This window comes from Canis lupus, chromosome 11, assembly GCF_048164855.1.
Source record: "Canis lupus baileyi chromosome 11, mCanLup2.hap1, whole genome shotgun sequence".
NCBI classification, from domain to species: domain Eukaryota; kingdom Metazoa; phylum Chordata; class Mammalia; order Carnivora; family Canidae; genus Canis; species Canis lupus.
This window is the reverse complement of record NC_132848.1, coordinates 61,168,557-61,183,471: the sequence shown is the minus strand read 5'-3', so window position 1 is coordinate 61,183,471 and position 14,915 is coordinate 61,168,557. Positions and strand designations below refer to the sequence as shown.

Below are 14,915 nucleotides of genomic sequence, written 5' to 3'. Positions count from 1 at the left end.
ACACATGTATACTAATAGTTTTACATTCTTTGGAGCCCTCTGACAGCTTATTACATAACCATTAAAGTGTTTCAGAAGGGAATTACTCTATAAAGTTATATTTTTGAAATTTCTAGATCAGAAAATCTGATCTCCTTGATTTGGGCAATAATTATTTACATATGATAGCCATATCTTTTTATTTATTTAATAATTTGTTTCCTAGCAGTGAGGAATACTGAAACAATGCAATAACTTGTTTTATAACATACTGATACATGTTAAATTTTTGAAAAATTTACTTTAAAAATCTGAAATTCTTTACTATGGTAATTTTTCCTTTTATTATTTTGCATTTTTGTGTTTATCAGTGAGGTATGATTTAATAGGACCTAGTTTTTTGGTATATTTACTGCTGCATATGAGGTCTTCATCATGAACATCAAACACTATTATTTGTAAATGTTCTCCACTCATAGATCAGGATCAGGCTATAGTAAATTAAAAGTGACTGAATCTCTCAAGCATCTCCAGTCCTATTACACACATGTGAATCTTGCCATTGGTATTGTTCTGCTAGCAAGGTTCTACAGAAGGTCCTAAAGAATCCAAAAGTTTCATAAATTTGGTTGAATAGAAAGTATTAACATTAAGTTTTATAATATGATTTAGAATTCCTTCGTTTTTAATCAAACTTGCTATAATTGTAATTGTTTGATGTTTTCTTGACTACTTTGATTCTCAAAACTTGGCCCAAGAAATACCAATTGACTAATAATCAGAATTCTCTTAATGGAGAAGAAATCAAATCAATATATACAATTCTTTTCTCTGGTTCATGTGGGTAAATGACAATACAATTCAATTTCGAAGACTTATAAAAAAATATACTAACTTTACCTGTTATTCAGTTTACTACAGTTACCAAAGTTTGTACATTAATAGTGCTTATTGAAGCCTTGGATCAGAATTACACTAATAAGTCACTAATAAGTCTTTTTTGTTGGGCAGCCTGGGTGGCTCATCAATTAAGCGCCTCCATCAGCTCAGGGCATGATCCTGGAGACCCTGGATCGAGTCCCACGTCAGGTTCCACGTCAGGTTCCCCTGCAGGGAATAAATAAATAAAATCTTTTAAAAATATATTTTTGCTGCATAATTTGTGCAATGTTGTAAATGATTGCACATTAAAAAAAATATTTCATTTATTCTTGAGAGACGCAGAGAGAGAGAGGCAGAGACACAGGCAGAGGAAGAAGTAGGCTCCATGCAGAGAGCCCGATGTGGGACTCGATCCCAGGACTCCAGGATCATGCCCTGGGTGGAAGGAAGTCACTAACTGCTGAGCAACCCAGGGATCTCTAAATGATTGTACATTATGTGTACACTTATAAAAGTTGGAATGTTTTGAAAAGAATAGAAAATATAGTTGTCTTGAGTTTTTCATGGCTTCTAATAGCTATTCTTTTTAAAAAATGTACTTAATTATAAAATATAACTTTACTATAATCTGTGTTTTGGTGGGAGTTTTCTGGTTAACACTAACATGTATAGTGATGTATATTTTATTTTATATTTTTTACAGATTTATTCAATTTATTTTAGAGAGAGAGTGCATGCAAGCAGGGAGAAGGGCAGAGAGAGAGGGGAAAAAATCTCAAACAGACTCCTCGTAGAGTGTGAAGCCTAACATGGGACTTGATCTCATGATCCTGAGACCATGACCTGAGCCAAAATCAAGAGTCAGATGCTTAACTGACTGATCCACCCAGGAAACCCATAATGAATATTTTAATAAAAAATATTTTATACCTATATCTGGATTTTAAGATATGTATGTGTTGCAAACAAATGGAAAGATACACTATTCTCATAGATTATAAGAATTAATGTTAAAATGCCCATACTACCCAAAGCAATTTACAGATCAATGCAATTCCTATCAAAATAGCAATAGCATTTTTCACAGAATTAGAGCAGTTAATCCTAAAATTTGTATGGCACCATGAAAGACCCCCAAATAGCCAAAGCAATCTTGAAAAAGAAGAACAATGCTGGAAGTATCACAATTCCAGATTTCAAGATATATTACAAAGCTAAAATAATCAAAACAATAGAGCACTGGCACAAAAACAGATGCATAGATCAATGGAATAAAATAGAGATCCCAGAAATGAACCCACACTTACATGATAATTAATTTATGGCAAAGGAGGCAACAATACACAATGGGGAGAAGACAATCTCTTCAATAAATGGTACTGGGAAAACAGCTATATACAAAATAAAATTAAACTGGACAACTTTCTTACACTGTATACAAAAATAAACTAAAAGTGGATGAAAGTCCCAAATGTGAGACCTGAAGCCATAAAACTCCTAGAATGAAACATAGGCAGTAATCCCTTTGACATTAGCCTTCACATCATTTTTCTAGATACATTTCCTCAGGCAAGGGAAACAAAAGCAAAAATAGACTGTTGGAACTACATCAAAATAAAAATAAAAAAAATTTTGCACAGCCAAAGAAACCATCAACAAGACAAAAAGGCAACCTACTGAATGGGGGAAGGTATTTGCAAATGCTATATCCAATAAGAGGTTAATATCCAAAATACATAAAGAACTCATAACTTAAGACCAAAAAACCTTCAAATAATCTGATTTAAAAATGGTCAGAAAACTCGCATAGACTTTTTTTTTCCAAAGAAGACATACAGATGGCTAACAGACATATGAAAAGATGCTCAGCATCACTAATCATCAAGGAAATGAAAATCAAAACTGAAATGAGAAATAATTATTTATGAGAATAAAAAAGAAGTAACAAGTATCGGTGAGGATGTAGAGGAAAAGGAACCCTTATGCTCTGTTAATAGGAATGTAATTTGGTGTAGCCATTGTGGAAAACAATATAAATATTCCTCAAAAAATAAAAAATAGAAATACCATGCAATCCAGTAATTCCCCCACCGGATATTACCCAAAGGAAACAAAGACGCCAATTCAAAAAGATCTGTGCACTCTTAGGTTTAATGCAGCAGTATTCATAATAGTCAAGATATGGAAGCAACCCAAATATCGATCAATGGATGAGTGAATATGTATCATAAACAAAATGGAGTATTACTTAGCCTGAAAAAGGATGAGATTGTGCCATTTGCTACAACATGGATGGTCCTAGAAGGTATTATGCTAAGTGAAATTAAGTCAAATAGAGAAAGACATATACCACGATTTCACTAATGTGTGGAACCTTAAAAACATAATGAACAAAATAAAAAGCTGAAACAGACTCATAAATATGGAGAATAAACTGATGGTTGCCAGAGGGAAGAAGATGGGAGGGTGGGCAGAATGGGTGAAGTGGGGTGGGAGGTATAGGCTTCCATCAATGGAATGAGTAAGTCATGAGAATGAAAGGTACAGAATCGGGAATATAGTCAATGTATTCTAATAGCATTTTATGGTGATAAATGGTAGCCACACTGGTGGTGATCATTGTATATACTTGTTGATTCTTTATGTTGTACACCAGAAACTAATGTAATGTTATGTGTCATGTATGTTCCAATTTAAAAGAAAACCTGTTAAAAAAATAAAAGAAGACCTGTATGTGCTGGCCTTCTGATATGAATAAATAATACTCCTCTTATTAATACAGATACATGCACAATCTCCTACTCCTTCTACTTCCCTATAAAGTGATACTTTTTTGTTAGTATCAAACTCTATTTGCTTGGATATTTGTCTGTCTTGAATTGATGTAATCATATTAAGCACTGCTCCAAATAATTTATTATCATGACTTGCATTGCCATGTCAAATCATTATTTATACTCGCTCTACTTTAGTTGCTTTTTTTCCATTTTGTACTAACCTTCCTTTAAAAAAAAAAAAAAAGATTTCATTTCTTTATTTGTGAGAGACACAGAGACAGAGAGAGAGAGAGGCAGAGACAAAGGCAGAGGGAGAAGCAGGCTCCATGCAGGAAGCCAGAGGAGGGACTCGATCCAGGTCTCCAGGATCGCGCCCTGGGCTGAAGGCAGTGCTAAGCCACTGAGCCACCCAGGATGCCCTTGTACTAACCTTCCTTCTCCCATTCCATAGATGGACAGTTATAGTTATGGATGAAACCACCATAGAATAATTTTGGTGCTAGTAAGCCTACATATTCCTGGGTTTTTATTTAAAAATGCACTAAACCAAAATTTGCTATAATTTGTAGTCCCGGAGCATAATGGATACCTTAGTTACATTATTGTTATTCTATCTTGCATTAAAAATATTCCAAATTTGGCTTCGATGGGACCATGCTAGGGTCCCAGTGTACTTCAGATCAGATAATCTGGAGAAATACAGCTTCCACATGGCTAAGACACTTGGCAGAGCTAAACACTGCTTGCAAGTGGGCCATAATGTAAATTCCTTTGTTATTTGGCTACTTATTCTGAAATTATAGTCTTCCATGTCCTGCTCTGTGTTGTAAATAAACCATATTGTGTTTATATGTGTCCTATTTACACATATTTTAGTATTAATTTCATATAATCACAGTAAAGTAACAGCACTATGAGAGACCTTGAAGTCCATCTGATTGTTTTTTTCTCAAACTGGAGTTTGTCATCCTGTCTGGTACAAAGGGGTACCTGGGTTACTGTAAGATACAGAATTTTTGAAACTCTTATATATATATGGTGAATAATAAATATGTTTCTTTTAATTAGTGGGAATTTGAAACATTTTGGGATTAAACAAAACTTTTTTATATTATGTTTTATGTAAAATTTTCATGGTTTGTATATGAGATTTCAAAAACATTCTTCTGTGCAGTGATTGATTTTGAATTATTGTGTTCATTTTCTATTGCCATCATAGCAAATTAGCAGAAATACAGTGACTTAAAGCAACCCTTACTGATTATGTCACAGTTCCGTAGGTCAGAATCTCTGAGTTTCGCAAGACTGAAACCAAGGTTTTGGGAGGCTGGGCTTTTATCAGAAGGTTCTAAGAAGAATCTGCTTTCAGGCTCATTCATATTAGCAGAATTCTCCACTTTACATTTGTAGAACTGAGGTCTGTCTTCCCTTGTCACATGTAGGGCAAGGACTTGTCTTTGCTTCTACAAGCCATCTGCATTCCTTATACATCCTTTTCCATGAGCCCCTGGCCCCACTCTAGAAAAGGTAGGCCAAACTTATCACAAATGGAATCTTGCTGGTTTCTTTTACTTATACATCTCACTCATCTCTGATGCTCTAGCTAAAAGAGCTTTTGGCCTACCTGGATAAAACAGGATATTCACCTTATGTTAAGGTTCCCAACCTTAGTTACATATGTAAAGTCCTTTTGTTATAGTAAAGTAACAGGCTCATAGTTTCCAGGAATTAGGACTTGGACATATTTGGGAGGCCATGACTCAGCCTACCAGAACCTTTAGGCTCTTAGGAGAACACTTGAAAAGCACTGATAGTTTAATCATAAAGATTAGAAAAATCAGAACCAGAGAAAGTAAAGTGACGTGCTAAAGTTTATACAATCAGACTGACAGTTCTGCAGTTAAAACCCTATGATCCTGAATTCCAGTACAATGATCTTTTCTACTGAAGCATGCTATCATTCAATTTAATAATGCTTATAATGCTTATAGTTTTTGTAGTTATAGCATCTACATTTTGTACAATGCCAAATGGGGAACCAAAAAAGTCAGTAAAAGAGCTGCAATTTATAAATATTCAAATATTTTTATCTAATTATTTAAAAGGCAATAATAATTTAGGATACTTTTAAAAAAAATTTAGGATATTTAATTAATTTTTCTCACTTGTTCCTCTGGGTTTTTGCCATTGTTTTGGTTGAAGCTGAGCCTGGGAGTTTACTAAAGTGAGCCACTCTCTCAAAAAGAGAGATCCAATTGGAATTATTCAAAAAGGAATGTCCAATATGAAGCTTTGTGATTTGCTGAAAGTTCAGTGTTGATACTTATTGTAACTATGCTTATATTAAAAAAAAATCTCTGTAGCAGTTTTTTATATTATCTTATAAATGCTACCTAGTACAGCTGTGGCATGCAATCTCACCCTTCACAAGTATAGCAGTACACTTAGGTGAATCTATAAAACTTTATACTGGTACATCAAATTAACCTTGCACTACTGTGCTTAAGTGAAGCATGCTTTGAATTTTTTAATAATTCTTCAGCACATAGAAGGAAAGTGGGGAACCACAGGGACTCTTTGGAGACAAGAAGATGTTCAGTTCCTGAAAGAAACACATTTGCTTCCTAATGGCTTTAACAAAACAGGGATAAGCTGATTCTCTACTTTTCGCCCTTTATCCCCTCTTCCCTTTTCTTTCAAGGCTTTCTCCTTTTCTTCCTACTTACACTGTGGTTTTGCTCTGCTTGCTTCTTGATTCTTTTTTCTAAAATTCCTGCTTTCCCTCCCTAATTCTTATATGGAAACAACGAGACCGATTAACCTTAGAAAAGTATATACAACATGTATGTTTAAACCCTCTTATGGCAGAGAGTAGGATCATCAAATATTCCAACTGCTTTCTTACATTCCTGTTTTCTTTAATTTAGGTTGAAGCCACGTGACTAGGTGTATCCAATGGATTGTGAATAGAAACGTGTCAGTTTCAGGTCAAGGCAGTTAAGAGCCAATGTGTCTCCTCCATCTCTTTCTGCCTCTACTTTGTGTGATCCTAACGTCCATGAATTCTAATGGGGAAGCTACAAAATGGAAGATGGTTGCTCAACCCATTTTTAAGTTGGGCAAAACCAAACATCAAACATTTTTTGTATTAAGCCTCTAAGATTTTTAGATTTAGTCTAGCCTATCATGACCAATTTTCAGAAATTGGTAGCAGAAGTGGGTGACTAGCATCACAAAAATCCAGAATACGTTCTGTTAACTACCTCTCAAGTATAATACTTGAGACAAGGCAATAAGGGAACAGGTACTTGTGGATAGGAAAAAAAAGGCAATCCTTATTCTTCAGTGACAAATCTTTTCAGGAAACTGTCATCAGTAGTAATTTAGGAAGCAGACCATGCAAGTGTATGCTGAGTTAGGAGCTCCACATCATGGTATCAGAAAAGTAAGCACTGGTATTGGATCTTAGTTTCTATTAACTGTGTGTAGGGAAGAATTGTAATAATGAGATTAGCGCAGGAAAGAGTTGTCTGGTTTGCAGCAGGAATAAGGGAAATATAGCATTCAGGCATATGGCTTTTGAGGGTTGGAAAGCCTACTGCTTCTAGAACTTAATCAGTAAGAAATAGTTATTTGGCTTTGAGGATCAAATTTAGTTATAAAAGCTTTAAAATAGCTGCCACTTACTTGAAAGAGAATGTATTCATTTTCTATTGCTATGTAATTAACAAATTACACAAATTTAGAACTACACTCATAACTTTATGGTATATAAATTATATCTCAATAAAGCTATTAAAAACAGAAATATATATTGATTTGTCTCATATTTTTCACAGGTCAGCAGTCTGGGCATGGGTTAATTGGATCCTTTGTCTCACAAAGATGCAACCAAAGTTTCAGTTGGGGTTGTGGTCTAATCTGATGCTGGGTTTCTCTTCTAGTTCACATATTTTTGGTAGAATTAATTTCCTTACATCTATAGAAGAACAAGCAATTTGCTTGCTCAAGGCCAGCAGAAGAGAGACAGCTTCTGTTGCTTCACATCTGACCTGTAGACCCTCTTTTAAAGGTTCAACTGATTAGGTCAGGCCCACCCTGGTGCATGTCCCTTTTGATTAACCCAAAGCCAACAGATTAGGAACCATAATTGCATGTACAAAAATTCTTTCACCTTTACCATATAACATAACTTAATTTCAGAAGTTACATCCATCATATTCAGATGTCCCATTCACACTCAAGGGGAGAACATATCCAGGACATATACCATTTTAGAATCCTGCCTACTACAGAGAGATAGGGAAACACGGGGGTGGAGAGAGAAAGAGAGAACGATAAAGTTATAGGGATTACAAAGTTAGGAAGTAAAGTAGATCTGAGAACAATGTCTTGAGAATAACTTTGGATGTGAAATCTTGCTGGCACACCTTACTGCAACAAGATTATAAGCCTGGAAAAAAAAAAAAAAAAAAGATTATAAGCCTGGTATGTTTTTAAGGAAAATGGGTTGCCAATGAAATCTCAACCACTTTTGACTATTTGAAATTTAAAACCACCTTTGGTCCCATATCTTCCCAAAGCAAGAGGTGGGCAGCAAAGCTGTGTGGCTACCAATGAGAGCCTCTTCTCCAGTGGCTATCAAAGATGAATCAAGGAGGACAATGATAAAGGAAGAAACTTTTGCAGGTGGCCTCAGGGGCCACCGAGAACAATGGACAAAGGATTTTCTTCAGTAGTGGAATTAGGTTTTATCAAGGAGCCTCCCCACCCCAGAGTAAGAGGCCTGTAGTTTAGAGCTGTGTGTTTCCCATTTGTTATGGGCTGAATTGTGTCTCCCATCAAATTCATACTTGAAATGCTAACTCCCAGTTTGTTAAAATGTGACTGTATTCAGACATAGAACCTTTAAAGAGGTGATTACTTTAAAATGAGGCAGTTAAGGTAGGCTTTAACCCATCTGAGTGGCGTCCTTATAAGAAGAGGAAATTTGGACACACAGACACCATGAATGTATGCACACTGAGTAAGGGTCACATGAGGGCATAGCAAGATGGTGGCTATCTGCAAGCCAAGGACAAGAGACCCAAAAGAAACCAAACTGCTAACACCTTAGTTTTGGATTTGTAGTTTCCAGAACTGTGAGAAAATTAATTTATGTTTTTTAAGTATCCCAGTCTGTGGTATTTTGCTATGGCAAGCCCTAGCAAAGTGACACACTATCCTTCCATTTTAAAATTGTCTATCTTGTTCCTGTTTCTGTTCTCTTGTTTGGTAGTAGGGTGATGGAGAAAGTGCTTAGATGATGAACGTTTTTGCTTTTCTTTTTCCTTTTAGTGTGGATCTTCACACAAAGAGAAATCATATCTGGACCAGATGATAATCCTGGCATTCCTGACATTTACATTGGATGGAATGACTTAAGGGGACTTGGGAATGTCTTCCCTGGGGACATATTGAGTGTATTCTATATGTAGGAAGAAGGGAGAAATGGATATTGAGTGACAAGCAGTATGGGTTTTGGCAGTGACAATAAGACACCAGATTTTCCATGATGCCCCTGTATATTTCTTTGCTTTGCTGAACTTTCTTTGCTCTGATAGGTCTTGATTTTATCATTCTCAAACTTTCATTCTCTCTTTCCATATGAGAGTATTAGACATTACTGCCTGTTGCCATTGGGGCTTACAGTGTTTCCTTCCAGAGCAGTACACATCCCTGTCCATGTGGCTAGTTTTGAACAAGGAGATATAAAGAGAAATGATGGTGCCAATTTTGAGCAGAAGTTTAAAGAGCCATTTGGTTTTTTCTACTCATTTATTTGAATCCATGAAGAGGAGTAGGATGGAGGAAATGTGTTTCGAGTAGGATGAATAGCATGAGCAGAAGCTGAAATACAGCACTGAGCATACTTCACAGGTATGGTGAACAGAACTAATTGGGAGGACAGAGCTGCGTTAAGGTAGTTTACACACAACAGGTACACACACACATTCCACAGAAAAGTGAAAATTATGTATCAGACCCTACACTGGTAGTATGGTAACAGTTCATAGGCGCCAGTCTAGGCAAACAGTCTCCAGCAGGGAAGTCTATAAAGGGCCACCCAGTGGAGCTATCTATCCATGAGAAATCCTGCAGCAGGAAATTTGAGGAGGCACATGCATACTTTTATATTCTGGGTATGATTATAATTTAGAATAGAAAGTATCCAAGAGAAATTATAGTCAACTTAATACAAGATCTTTTTTTTTTTTTTTAGATTTTTACTTACTTATTCATGAGAGACACAGAGAGAGAGAAAGAGAGAAAGAGAGAGAGGCAGAGACACAGGCAGAGGGAGAAGCAGGCTCCATGTAGGGAGCCCGATGTGGGACTCGATCCCGGGACTCCAGGATCACGCCCTGGGCTGAAGGCAGGTGCTAAACGTTGAGCCACCCAGGGATCCCCAACACAAGATCTTTTTGAAATTAGAAAGTATGGCTCTCATTGCTTAATTTGATATTGCTTGGTTTTTAAATTTGACACGAGTTGGTGAATTCAGAATCCTTTTCCATATAAATACTGAGCAGGCATTTCCAGAGCATTCCTGCTGTGTCACTCACTAGTTGGGTAACCGTGAACAAGTTAATGAATCCTTGCTGAATTTCGGTTTTCTCATGTGTAAACTAGCTTTTAATAACAGCGCCAAATTCACAGGAGTTTTGCTAGAAATAAATCTGCTAGAATAAGTGCATGAAAATCACTTAGCACAGTGCCTGGTACATGTTAGGCATTGTTACCTCTCCCCCTCTCTTTCCCCTTTTCCTCCTCCTCCTCCTCCATTTTTACATTTGAAAAAAAAGGAACAAGGAAGAGGTGATTTTTTTAATATAGTACCTGTTTATCTAACACATGAACTAATGAATTAATATTTTTCTTCTAGAATATTTCTGGTGTTTGGTTTTGTTCTGGATTCTTTGTGTACATATAGCTAAAGTGTTGTGCATATTGTAGGAATACCCCTTCCCTCCAAACACATCCACACAAAATTAGCCACTGTTTATCTAGTGTTAACAATTAGAATAAAGGATATAATGTTGAAAAGAAAAAAAAAAGGAAACCTGGAGGTAGGGACGCCACACCGGACTGTAGCTGTAAACACCTCCACAAGATGGGTGTCATTAAGAACTAAGATGCGAATGTTGACATTGGCAAACATTTCCTGTTGCCTTTACAGACATTGGTTTTGTTCAAACCCATAACATTTTTTGTTTTTGTTTTTGTTTTTCATTTTGAGCAGGTGTAGGCAAACTACAGCCTACAAACCAAATCTGGCCCACTGCCTGTTTTTGTAAATAAAATTTTATTGAACATAGCCACCACCTCCTCCCTCCATTTCATCCGTATTGTCTATGGCTGCTTTTTGCTACAATGGTAGAGCTCAGTTGTCACAATGATACCATAAGGGCCACGAAGCCTATAATGTTCACTATCTGTTTCTACAAAAAAGAAACTGATGACTCCCAGTTTAGAGGAATGGCTGGAGATGTAGAAAAATATTATTTTTTTAATTTCTAAGGCAAACTATTTCTAACCCTTCTCTCTTGGCCAAAAGATAGTTTGGAGAGAAAAAAGAATCTTTCTTTTCTTACCTCTCTTTTGTTGTCTGGTGGTCTCAGGCTTATCATACCCTTGTCCTTCTAAGTAGCCAGCTTCAGAACCACAGTAGTATACTCTTGTCTCTCACCATGCCTAACAAATTACAATATGTCTGTGGCAAAGTTTGTTCTCACGGAAGGGCCAAAAGTTCTGTGACCATTAGGCAATCATGTCACAACTTCTAGAGAGCCTCTAGAGAGAAGCAAGACAGACTTCCTTTCCCTGTTTTGAAACAGACCTCCTTATTCTTAGGTCTGAAATCTATCCTCATAACCATAAACTTTCCTCATACAATTGACTAGATAAAGATCGACAAGTATAGTATGCTTTTTGCCATAAAGCTGGCGAATAATGAAATCCAATTGGATACTCTTGCTTCCTAGACCTGTGCCTAGTGGTGTGGTCTGCTGGGTTGATCGTGTCTTGTACACCCTCTTGGATATTTAATGATAAATAATAGGCCAGTAAGAAGTATTCAAGCATTCAGTTTGATAGCTTCAGAATGGCTAGCTACTATGTGCAGTGGGATTATAAAAATGGATTCGGGGTTTGCTTCAGTTTATCAAAAAGCTGTGAACTGTCCTTGAAACCCTGTGGATTTTAATTGCTTATAATGCCTATCTAAAACGATCCTATGAAAAGTGAATTTGATGTTTTCCCCTTTTCATGCAAGTAACATTTTTTTAAATATATATATAGATAAGGGGGAAAACCTGCAGAATTGTCAGAAATGCTGCATCCCACTTTATGAACCCTGAAGTAATGGCTTTACAAGAGGTACATGCAGGAGCCTGTTATTGACTGTGAAGGCATTCTGTATCGGTTGACTGTGAACTGAAGTATCGTTTTCCCTCTCATCCTGGCACCTGGATAATATTAAATTTGAACCTTTGATTTGATTGATACATCTCAGCAGCAGGACATTTAGACATTTATGTCATAAAACCAAAATGAAATATTTTATATCACTGAACATAGCCCTGCAAGGTACAGTAGTTAAAATCAAATGAAGTTAGCATCAATTTTACAGTTATTTAAAAAGCATACACACAGGCACACATGTGCACATATACACATAAACCCACCATAGAAATGCCCCCCTCTTTTTGTTTCAGAGTGACATTTAGTAAAAACATAAAGTTTACCTAAAGAAGCTGAGGTGGCAGCTTTAAATGCAATAAACAGGGACCTACTTACATATGCAAAACAGGCACTCACAGGTGCAAGAAAGGTAATTGCTGGTGCAAAATATGCCATTACCTGTTTTACAGGCACAACTGCCTGATTTGTAAGGGCAACTAGCTGATTTTTGTCTTCCTCTGCATATTTTTTATGTACAAATTAGTCGCTTTGGAAAATTCGGCACCAATATTTCTCTGCTCATAGGCCTAAAATATATTATGTATAGCAAACAATGGAAGCTTTACAGTCAGTCAGTGAAATGCATTTGTTGGCTATTTTTATTTGGAGAAATTAACACACCGAAAGGCTCTCTGAAATCTTATTTTTCTTCCTCTGATAACAAGATTTTTTTTGTGTAGTCCAGTGTGTTTCATTAGTGCTTTAAAATTTGCTGAAGCCAGGCGGCAAGTTGCCTGCCTATTAGTTTAACTGAGCGCCCATCACAGCAGTACATTATGCATTATCTTGGGAACAATTAAGACATGCCATCCCCACAAAGCAGTTTTTAAGTGGGCCAAACATATTTAATGGTAGGGTTTGTGGCACCCAGAATGAAAATACAATGAAAACTATAGGGAATATGTACTTACCCTAACACTAAACAGGTTTCTTATAATTCACATATACTCACTGGGGGATATGGCATCCCGTGTGTACGTTCTAAGTGTTGCTAATGAAATGTTTATCATCTATGGCAGCCTAAGCAGAAAAGCGTAATCTGTGGCCAGCTAAAGGGCACTGTTAACAACAGCAATCATGCATATTTAATATGTACATAATTATTGATCTCTTTAGTAAAAAAGCTTATGAATAATATTCATATTTAGGGCTAGGTGCTAAAGTATCCTGGGAATCAGGCATCAAGAGCTTAGCAAGTGATGGATTTAGACAGGTCAGTCAATGTCAGTCTAAAGGCATCTAATCGATATAGACAAATGTGTCAGAAAGGTAGTTTGAGAAATACCTTTATAATGTAGAAAAAAGGCCAGATTCAGTATCCCCTTTCCTTTCTTAATATGATACACATATGTTTCTAAAGCAAGAGTGCTTTTTATTATTTCTATTCCAACCACTCATGGTGGGTCAAATTAAAACATAGTGTATGTCCAATGAAGTCATCCTGCTCCCAGTATCATATAATAGGTAAGAGAAAAAAACAAACAAACAAATAGTGTCTACAGCAATACAAAGCTTGTATGTCACTCTTAATATGTTTTCAACATTAAAATTTAGGAGTACTCTGAGAACAAACATTCAAGAAAATTTGTTTGAATGGTTTTACTGTCAATAAAGGTAAATTTTGTGGAAAAAGACTGGGAGCAGACCTATTGTGAGGCCACTGACAGTTCCATTTAATACAATTACCTGACTCCTGTTTAGAGGACACATTTCTCGTGAACAGCAGGGTATCATAGTTTTGGGGCACTTCAGTGACCAGATTTCTTATAATGGAGTGAGTTGAAGTGTTTCTAGTCAACTAAAGGAAGAAGTTTTGTATTAAACCCGAATTTCCACTTTAAGAGTCATTATTGAGGGAATCAGAATCAGAACTTCATCTCAGAAGGCATTTAGATCCAGATGGCATGGTGATGTTTCTTTCTAAGAGCTATACAATAGATTGTATGACATGTTATCAATGACTTTCTTGCTGGTAATTTTTATTTTTAAGAGCAGCACACAGATGAGGTTCGGGATACAAATTTAATTTCTTTTTAAAATAGTTTAGTTTTATGCTGTTTCATTGTCTCCTGTGAAACTTCATGAGAGCAGAAATTTGGTCTTGTTTCTCTGGTAACTAGCAAATATCCTTAATAGTGTTCTTTCAAAGAAACTAACATGAATAAATGCATGTAAAAATACTATAGAAAGGAAGGTAAGAAAAGGGGAAAGACTCTGGAAAGTTCTGGACAATATTTTTTTCCATTTTGCATGGGAATATTTTTCAGTATGGACAGTGATCTTCTACATGGAATGTGCTTCTGAAAGTATAAGATATTCAAATGTACTGTAAGATTCTATTTTGAGAATTATTTTAAATATATTTCAAATAATAAAGAAAAGGTAAAATCTCAACCTCTCACTATCAGCTACAAAGGAGACAATGGGCATCGCCACTGATTAACCACCTCATATGTCAAAAATGCTATCAATGGCCAATAAAAGAATAAGCTTTTTCTTGACAATCCAAATTAAGTATTCTGGCCTTTTTCAAGAGATGTCCATGGATATTTAAGAAGAATTAAGTATTACTAATTTATCCAATTTCAAGCATATGTGAACAGAAAAATATGGCATCAACTTCAAGAGTCAATGAAGGACAAAATAAAGTGCAGTATTATTGTAACTGATTCACATGTAATTTTTGCTGAAATTTGTATTTACTTTCATACAATTTTATTCTTTTTTAATGAAGATAACTCTTTGCATTTACAAAGAAATGTTATTTAATTTTTA

The 14,915-nt window shown here is 35.9% G+C and overlaps 1 protein-coding gene and 1 long non-coding RNA gene across 3 annotated transcripts in view; one reads left to right on the top strand and one right to left on the bottom strand.

The window, feature by feature from the left end:
* Positions 1–3,345, top strand: part of LOC140600279 (uncharacterized) — a 47,702-nt gene extending 44,357 nt beyond the window's left edge. For both annotated transcript variants that reach the window (XR_012003517.1, XR_012003516.1), the window contains exon 6: positions 1,565–3,345. This is a non-coding gene — a long non-coding RNA (uncharacterized lncRNA). The remainder of the gene's footprint in view (positions 1–1,564) is intronic.
* Positions 1–11,291, bottom strand: part of VRK2 (VRK serine/threonine kinase 2) — a 215,714-nt gene extending 204,423 nt beyond the window's left edge. The window contains exon 1 of the mRNA XM_072768449.1: positions 11,273–11,291. The gene's annotated coding sequence lies outside the window, so the exon portion shown is untranslated. The remainder of the gene's footprint in view (positions 1–11,272) is intronic.
* Between the last annotated feature and the right edge of the window lie 3,624 nt (positions 11,292–14,915).